Genomic DNA, 9,484 nt, shown 5'->3' on the forward strand with positions numbered 1-9,484 from the left:
TAGCACCGAGGGTTGCGATCCCGTGGCCGGTCCCGGTCCGGTACGGGCGCGACACTGAGGGTTGCGATCCGTTGCCGGACACAAAAAAAGACAAAAAGGAAAAAAAAAATGTCTCATTTTGACCCATTAAATTGTTTTTTTTTCACATTGTAATACCATATTATTTTATTTTTTAAAATTATTTTTATTTATACATATTTATGGGGTACAGAGTTGACTGTGAGTATTTGTGTATAGTATGTGATGCTCAATTGACCCATTTAATTGATTTCAAAACTCATTATTGAGTCTCAAACTGTGCTTTGAAAATCCCTGGGCCACATCATAAAGCAGCCCTGGATCTTCCCACCAAAGGTGGGAAGGGGTGGTTAGTAGTAAGAAGCCAACAGAAATGCTAGGCAAGGGGCAAGTGGAAGGTGCTTTCAGGACAATTAGGGACCCACTCTAAATAGTAGAGATGAAGCAGATCAAGAACACTGAGGATGGGGAGGAGAGGGCTTCTTGACTTGGAAATGATGAGTTTTGAAAGTGAAAGCATCTAATATAGAGCTGGGTAATACCAACAGTCACAACAATTCCTTGAACTCGTTAAGACATGTGAACAGATATGATGTAGATGGGGGGCGGGGGGAGAGGGAAGGGGGAACTGGAACTGGTAAAGGGACATGAAAAACAATTCCATTGTATATTGATAAGTTAAAATAAAAAAAGTGGGGGGGGGAACAGTTCTATTTAAAAAAAGGAAAAGAAAAATAATAGGATGAGCAATCATATTTCTGGAACGGAGGCTGGCAGGACAGAAGGCCAGGTGGGCATGGACCTCTCTCTTACCCCAGGCACCAGTCCTTGGTTTAGGAACAGGGAATGAGGAATGATGACAGAAAAACTCTGGATATACAAGACACTCTCCCAGACGTGGTGGTGACCTGGTTTCTCAATGGGCAGAAAATGCAACCCACCTAGTACTGGAAGTGCCAGGATGGGGGCTTAGACTGAGACAAGAAGTGAAGCAAAGTTTTACAAATTGAAGGCACTCAGTATTTGTTTATAGATATCAGGCCTATAGGGACTGGGGCACTTTAAAAATTACAGTTGCTTCCAGTTACAATTAAAATGGGCTACTGAGAGTCACTTTGGCTTATGATATAATTATAGCCCAAGTGTTACTGGAATTATTGGTAGAGAGAAAACATTTTTACTTGAACATAATACATGTTTATTATGTGAGGTGCTTCTGGGTGACAAAGATCAGTTATCATCACATCTACCAGTGGCATATAAAAAGCCAAAACTATTTTTCAAATCAAGAGAAAAAAGAGCCTAAGCTTTGGGAGTGCCCACAGTTGTTGGGGCTGGAGGGTGCTAGAGGAGGAAGAACAAGGAAAAGAGAGGGAATCACTGATGGTAAGTGATGTTAAGAGAATGGACAGGGCTGGCTGATTGGCTCAGTTGGTTATTGTGCTGCCTTGTAACCCCAAGGTCAAGGGTTTGGATCTTCTTACCAGCCAGCTCTCCCCACCCCCCCCAAAAAAAAGAGAATGGACAGAGGAGGAGGAGACTACAACAGCCTAAAATTTTGTAAAATATACGTGTTTTTATAGAAATCAATTAATTTTGAAGGGATTTAATATAATACTAGAAGTCATAGGCAAGAACAAAAATAAATGAAAGTCATCCAAATTGGAAAGGAAGAAGTAAAACGATCTCTGTTCACACATGACACAATCTTGTATGTAGAAAATCCTAAAGATTCCACAGAAAAACTGTTAGAACTAATAAACAAATTCAGCAGAGTTGCAGTATACAAAATCAACACCCCCAAATCAATTACGTTTCTATACACTAACAATGAACAATGCAGAAAGAAAATTAAGGAAACAATGCAGTTCACAATAGTATCAAAAGAATAAAATACTTAGAAATAAACTTAACCAAAAAGGTAAAAGACTTGTATACTGAAAACTTATAAAACATTGCTGAAGAAAATTAAAGACACAAATATCCTGTGTTCATAGATTGGAAGACTTAATATTGTTAAGATGTTACTACTACCCAAAGCAATGTACAGATTCAATGTAATACCTGTCAAAATCTCAATAACATTTTTTTTCACAGAAATAGAAAAATCCATCCTTAAATTCATATGAAATTTCATTGGGACTTGAATAACCAAAACAATCTTGAAAAATAACAGAGTTCGTGATCTCTCACTTCCTGATTTTAAAGCATATTACAAAGCTATAGTAACCAAAAGTGTGTGGTTCTGGCATAAAGATATATATATATATACATATATATAATGATGGAATAGAATAGAAAGCCCTGAAATAAGCTCTGGTAAATATAGTCAGATGATATTTGACAAAGTCAACAAGACCACTCAATGGGGAAATGACAGCCTCCACAAAAAATGGTTTTGAGAAAACTGGATATACACATAAAAAGAATGAAGCTGGACCCCTACCTTACACCATACACAAAATTAATTCAAGATAGATTAAAGACCTAAATGTAACACCTAAAGTTGAAAAACTACTAGAAGAAAGCATTGGGGAAAAGCTTCATGACATTGCATTTGGCAGTGATTTTTTGGATATGACATCAAAGCACAGACAACAAAAGCAAAAATAGGCAAATGGGACTATCAAATGTAAAAACTCTTGTGCATTAAAGAACACAACCACTCAATTTGTTAGAGCATGGTGCTGATAACAATGAGGTTGAGTTCAATCCGTGCACCAGCCAGCTGCCAAAAAAGACCAAAACCCAAACCCAAACCAAAACCAAAACACAATCAACAGAGTGAAAAGGCAACCTATGGAATGGGAGAAAATACTTGCAAATCATATACTCAATAAGGGGTTAATATCCAGAATACATAAAGAACTCCTATAACTCAACAGCAACCAAAACTAAAAACCCAATTATAAAATGGGCAAATGACTTGAATACACGTTTCTTCAAAGATGACATGCAAATGGCCAATAGTCGTATGAAAAGATGCTCAACATCACTAATCACAAGAGAAATGCAAATCATAACCACAATGAGATACTACCTCACGTGCGTTAGGATGGCTACTACTAAGAAAAAACCCCCAGAAAATAACAAGTATTGGTGAAGACATAGAGAAATTGGACCCCTTGTACACTGTTGGTGGGAAGGTAAATGATGCAGCTGCTATAGAAAACAGTATGGTGGTTCATCAAAATATTAAAAATGAACTACTATATGATGCAGACATCACTTATGACTATATATCCAAAAGAATTGAGAGCAGGATCTCAAAGAGATATTTGCACACCCATGTTTATTGCAACTATTCACAATAGCCACGGAGTAGAAAAACCCAAATGTTCATCAATGAAGATGGGCAAGTGAACTAGGGAATTTTAAGCTAGTAGGCAGAGAGGAACATTTAAAATATTTCCGGTTGGTACTCAGTGCTTAGTCAGTGCTTGTTAAACTTTCAGAGACCAAATATCTTGGACACAGTGAGAGAAAGAGTAAATCAGTGTAAAGTGAAAAATGTGATATATATTTTTTTCCCAAAAGGAGTCCCTGACAGTACTTTGATGGAAAGAATTGAAGTAATTAACCTGAGTTTCACCAAATTGTTGTGCTAGCTTTTACATTTGCAAAACAATAAAAATGGGACTAAATTAATTTAAAGTAACATCTCACTTTTCATAATAAACAGTATTAAAAGTTTTTTTTCGAAAAAAGAAAATGTGGTATATATGCACAGTGGAATACTATTTAGCCTTAACAAAGAAAGAAATTCAGTCATTTACAACAACATGGGTGTGTATATATATACACACACAACATTTTATCCAGTCATCTGTCCATGGATACTTAGGTTGGTTCCATATTTTGTCTATTGTAAACAGAGCTACGGTGCACATGGGAGTGCAGGTATCCCTTTGACATGATGATTTCCATTCCTCTGGATATATACTCAGTAGTGGGATTGCTGGATTATATGGTAGCTCTGTCTGTAGTTGTTGACAAATCTCCATACTCTTTTCCATAATGGCTGTGCTAGTTTACAGTCCCACCAACAGTGCAGAAAAGTTCCCCTTTCCCAACATCCTCGCCAGCATTTGTTATTCTTGGTCTTTTTAATAAAAGCCAGTCTAACTGGGGTGAGATGATGATATCTCAGTGTGGTTTTTTGATTTGCATTTCTCTGATGACTAGTGATGATGAGCATTTTTTTCATGTACCTTTTGGTCATTTGTATGTCCTCCTTTGAAAAGTGTTTATTCATCTCTTTTGCCCATTTTTTAAGTGGACTGTTTTTTTACTGTATAGTTGCTTGTTGTGTATTCTTTACCACAATTGAAATTAAAAAAAAAAAAAGTTAAAGGGAACTTAGACATTCTCTATTTTAATTCCCTCATTTCATAAATGTGAAACTGAATTTGAGAATAGAGAAGCAAAGCTTCCTGTGGTGGCTTAGTCATTGCTGGGCTGGGTGCAGATGTCAGGGGGGTGTAGCTGAAGCCCTCACCTCCTCCACCACCCCAGCTTGGGAGCCTGGGGAGCTTCCTTCAGTGGCTTGGTGGTCATCACTGGGCTGGTTGCAGGTGTCAGGGGGCATGGCTGAGGTCCTTGGCTCCCCACTGCCCCAGCTCGGGAGAGCCTGGGGTGCTTCCTGTGGCAGCTTAGTGGTTGTTGCTAACCTGGTTGTGGGTGTTGAGGGGTGTGGCCAAGTCCCTCAGCCCCCCACACTCGGGACTGTTTGTGAGTGTTGGGGGGCATGGCTGAGATGTCCAGCCCTCCCCACTCCCTGGTTTGGTAGCCCAGGGGACTTCTGGTCCTTCTAGATTTTATAGGTGTTCTTTGGTGATGAGAGACCTTTACTAGTTAATATCAAACTTTGTCTCTGGTCTGTGGGTATTTTGTTTTTTCTTTCAGTTTTGTGCTGGATTATTTGCTGTTCCTACCACTTGAACTTTGCACTGGAACTAATTTGTTGTCCTTTGCTTACATCTAAAATGTGGGAACTACCTGTGGGGACCAGCACTTGAGCTCCGTGGTTGAGCTAAATTGTTGCTTTGCTGCTGATTCCCTGCGGAAGGCTTTTTGTGTAGCTGAGGTTTTAATGGTTGACTTTATAGGTGCTTCTGGGACTCGTGAGATCTGGTACACCTGGGTTGTACAGAAACTCTGGTCTGGGCCTTAATCTTTTCAGCAAACTGCACCCCCTGAAGTTCTATATTCCTGACCAGTCTCCTCTGAATGGTCCTATGCTGATAGGGGGGAAGATCAGCTGTCCTTGCTGTGCCCCAGTGTTCTCCCAGTTGGCCCATCTCTCTTATTGCCCATGCTCCAAACGCTTTCCAGGGGGCAAGCTGTGTGTCTGTCTCTTGTGGTGATTCACCAGCCTCTTAGTCGCTCCTTTTTTTCAGTTGTTGTGGCTCCTTGCTCCTATGTGGGTCCATGGGAACCCTATTAGTAGTCTTGCTGGCCTGGGGGCCACCAAGGCCCTCTTCTCCCCTGCTGCCTCTAAGCAACTTCGTCCGAAGGGCACAGCTGTGGCTTTTGCCAGCTCTTGCTCTGTGTGCTCACCAGGGCCAGACTTGAAGTGGCCAGGGCTCGAAACGGTCGGAGTGGTTCTTTCTTTCTCTCGTCATGGCTTCTCCTGTCTTCGTGCACTCTGTAGGTCTCTCCTCCTCTTCTTCTGAGCTCTAGTGGCCCCAGCTTGGCTATTGTTGCTTTTTAATAGTTGTAAATTGGTTGATTTGTGGGAGAGAGTGATGCTGGGGACCATCTATTCCACCATTTTGAACAGAAGCCAGATGCAATCTTCTTAATGGCCTGTAGCTACTCTGTCAAATGTTCAGGATTTCTGAACATCATAGTGAAAATGCTGTGTGTATATCTGTTCATGTATGTGAGCATGTGTCTGTGTTTGTGCCCTAGGAAAACAATTTTTACATTAAGTCCCAGTGTGTCATTTTTGTTCTTCTAAAAAATCATTTATAGTAAAACCTTGAAACTATGAAACTCTTGTAAAAAGCAAAAAAAAAAAAAAAAAAGAAATAAAAAAAAAATCCAAAACAAACCCATAACAAAACAAAAAAACAAAAACAAACCAAAAATCCCAATCCATGTCCTATTTGTAACTTTAATTTGATCTTACATTTCCTTCCAGATGAAAAGAGAAAAACAAAAAATGTCTTTAAAACATAGCTAGATTTTGTTATGCTCTCTGTGCAAACTAAATTTAGTTTTTCTTCCTATGAATTTTGCAGGCTTGGACTCCAGAAAAAAAATCTTTGACACCAGCAACTTGGGATTCAAATTCAAGGCTCTTATCTTGAATGTTTGCTTTATTATAACTGCTATGATGTGAGCCTCAGATTCAGAAAAATACATTAGCTGCTCTTTTTTTTTTTAAAGAATCCTTATTAAATATTTCTCCTTTTTTCCAGATTTTTCTTTTCCTATTAAAAATAGCTTGGGAGTGATTAAAAACGTGGAACATGAAAAGACTATTAAATGCAAACGTGTGTACACACACACACACACACACACACATACACACACCCCAGAGTAACTTCAAAATCCTGTTCAGTTGTCCTGTCCTGATTCAGTGGATTCAATAACCCTTTCTCTTCCATCCTGATTTTCCCATTAGTCTAACCCCCCTCCCTTTTTGTCCTGTTTTCCTTTAAACACTATTTTGGTTTAAGAAGTTTTGCTTCCATGGCCTCATAGCTGTTTCAAGGCCCAGACCATTTTGCAATCTCATTTACAGGCATGATTTTGACTTTTAATTTCTTTTTTCTTCTATATGATCCTTATGCACAACAACTAAGTTCATTCAGTCCGCCAATTAGTTAAGCACTTATTATGTGCCAGACACATGCTATATGCTGGTGAGGAAGCAGTGAAAAAAACCAGATTCCTTACTGTCATGGAGCTCACAATCAAGTAGGGGAAACAAAAACTAATCCTATAATCACATAAAGAAAAAAAAAAAAAAAACCTACCATGATAGATGTAATACAGGAGAGTTATGTGGGTGGCAATTTCAGGGTATTTTATAAATCTTTGGTCAGGAAAGCATTTGTTGTAAAAGTGAGGCTTGAGTGGAGAACTAAAGGATAAGGAGCAGTCAGGAAAAAGGAATGGAAGCATTCCAGGCAGGCAAAACATTCCAGGCCCCCTGGGGTGGAAGGGAAGAAGTTGAATATCAGGGACTAAGAGAAGGTCAGTAGGCTAGTGGGAAGGTGAGAGAGAGTACAATGAGAACTTCAGTTGTGGCTTCCTGCTACAGAAATTCATGCTCTACCTTGTTCTAGTCTACCTACGTTAAGGAGTTTTGACTTTATCCTAAGGGCAATGGGAATCCATTAAAGGGTACTGTGGATGCTTGTGTCTAATGGTGGTGGGGAAGATATGATCATATTTATTTTAGAAAATGCCACTTTGACTACAGTGTGGAGAATAAAGGGGAGGAGTAAGTGTAAATGCAGATAAAATTTTAAAAGCTATTATTTATGAAGCACTTGCTGTGTGTTAAGCACTGTTGTAAGAAGTTTTATACATATTTTCATTGAATCTTTGCAACAACTCTGTAAGGTAACTATTGTTATTACCCCCACTTAACCTATGAAGAGATAGAAGCTCAGAAAAGTGAAGAGACTTGCCCAAGATCACACAGCTAAAATGTGGCAGAGCTGGGATTCTATCCCAGGAGGGTAGGGTGTTCCATTAGTCAAGGCCAGAGCTGACGGTGTCTTGGACCAAGCTAGTAGTGATGGAGAGAACTGAACAAATTAAAGAGATATTTAGCAGGTAAAATTGACCATATTTCATGGTCATTTGGACATGGGGTGGGAATAGAAAGAAGTGTTAAAGAAAATGTCTAAATTTCTGGTTTGCCTAACTGGGGGGCTGGTGATACTATTCATTAAGCTAGGAAACACTGAAAGACAATAAAAGAAATTTGCAAGGGACAAAGAAGGAGTGGTCAAAGAGGCAGTAGGCAAACTAGGTATCATGGAAACTTGGGGGATTAAGTGGAGGCTTCATTCAACAAGAAGTGTTGGTCAGCAGCATCAACTGCTGCTCAGGATTTTCTGTTCAACTTGATTACTCCAAGTTCTGTTGCATTTGCTATGGTGTAATAACTCAAAGGATCAGCCCAATTTGTCATATTCTCCAGGGCGCCAAACTGAAGATGTCCCTTGATTTGGATGTTTAGAGCTGCCTGACATTTTTGAATGAAATTGCCATCAGATGCTGCTTATTTCATAGCCTCGTTGCTTTCCTTCCTCCACAGGAAGGGGCTACCTCACCAACCACCTACAGATTTAACACCACTTCTGTCCCCAGACCAATTCTGATTTTAGACAGGAGGCAGTCACACAGTTCCAGCCTAACCATCTTGGTTTCAGTATTGGGTTATCATTGTTACCTCAATCCTGTTTCCCACTTCTAAAAACTGGGCTTATTGGCCTTCTTCCATGTATCTGAGACCTTGTCTCTGCCAAATGAAATAATGGCTATGAAAATGCTTTGAAAATAATAGAAATAGATTAATGTAAAGCACCTAGTATAGAAGATGAGTACATAGTATACTTTCAATAAACAGTAGCTGTTGCTACCTGGACCATAATTTCTTACTATAGGTCAACCAGACCAAGTCACTCAAGAAGTAGAGTTGAGTTGTGTTATCTTTTCAAGGAGAGACATATCCTTCTCCTCCAGAGATCCTATTGTCCTGCTCTTGAGAGGGTGCCACTCTCTCAGATTTGCACAGATAGACTGGTTTGTACCTCTTCCCAATCTGGTTCATAAGGTGTAAGGTGGAGTATTTGAAATGAGAATGGATTCTGGAATCAGGCAGGTTTGGGTTTGAATCCTGACTGTGTGGCCTTAGGCTAGGTACTTAGCCTTTCAAAGTTTCTAGTTTCCTTGTCTGTAAAATTGCGAGTACCTCCTACCCCTTAGAGGATTCAATTAAGCAAAATATATAAAGGCACCTGATAATGCATTGGTATTCACTATATATGAGCATCTCTAACTTTCCTTCCTTCTTCCATGTGCCACACCCTTAGGTGTTCTAAGGCCATCAGACTTCTGGAGCAGATCATCATTTTCCTATATCATAAAGAAACCCCATGGTTTACCTAATGGTGCACTGTAAGCTTTCATCCAGTTTATTCTAGTGCATGCTAACGTGCCATACTAACATTCAGGCCAGCAGGATAGTGTGTAAATAATTATTTGCACACTAGTTCAATATTAATTGAGAACTTACTACAGCCAAGGCACTACAGGAAATATAAATCCACCCCATGGCTGACTCTTTACATTGGGCTTACCTACCTACCATTCCTTTCAAGACATCCTTGTCTGCCTGTAAAGCCAGCCCCAGTAGCTAGCAGGCATTCCAGGCAATCCCTGAATCTTCCTTGTTCCTAATTAATCCTGATATGATTTTGCTTGATCTTGTCTCCCTGAT

The sequence above is a fragment of the Galeopterus variegatus genome, unplaced genomic scaffold (genome assembly GCF_000696425.1).
Source record: "Galeopterus variegatus unplaced genomic scaffold, G_variegatus-3.0.2 Scaffold7509, whole genome shotgun sequence".
Lineage (NCBI taxonomy): Eukaryota > Metazoa > Chordata > Mammalia > Dermoptera > Cynocephalidae > Galeopterus > Galeopterus variegatus.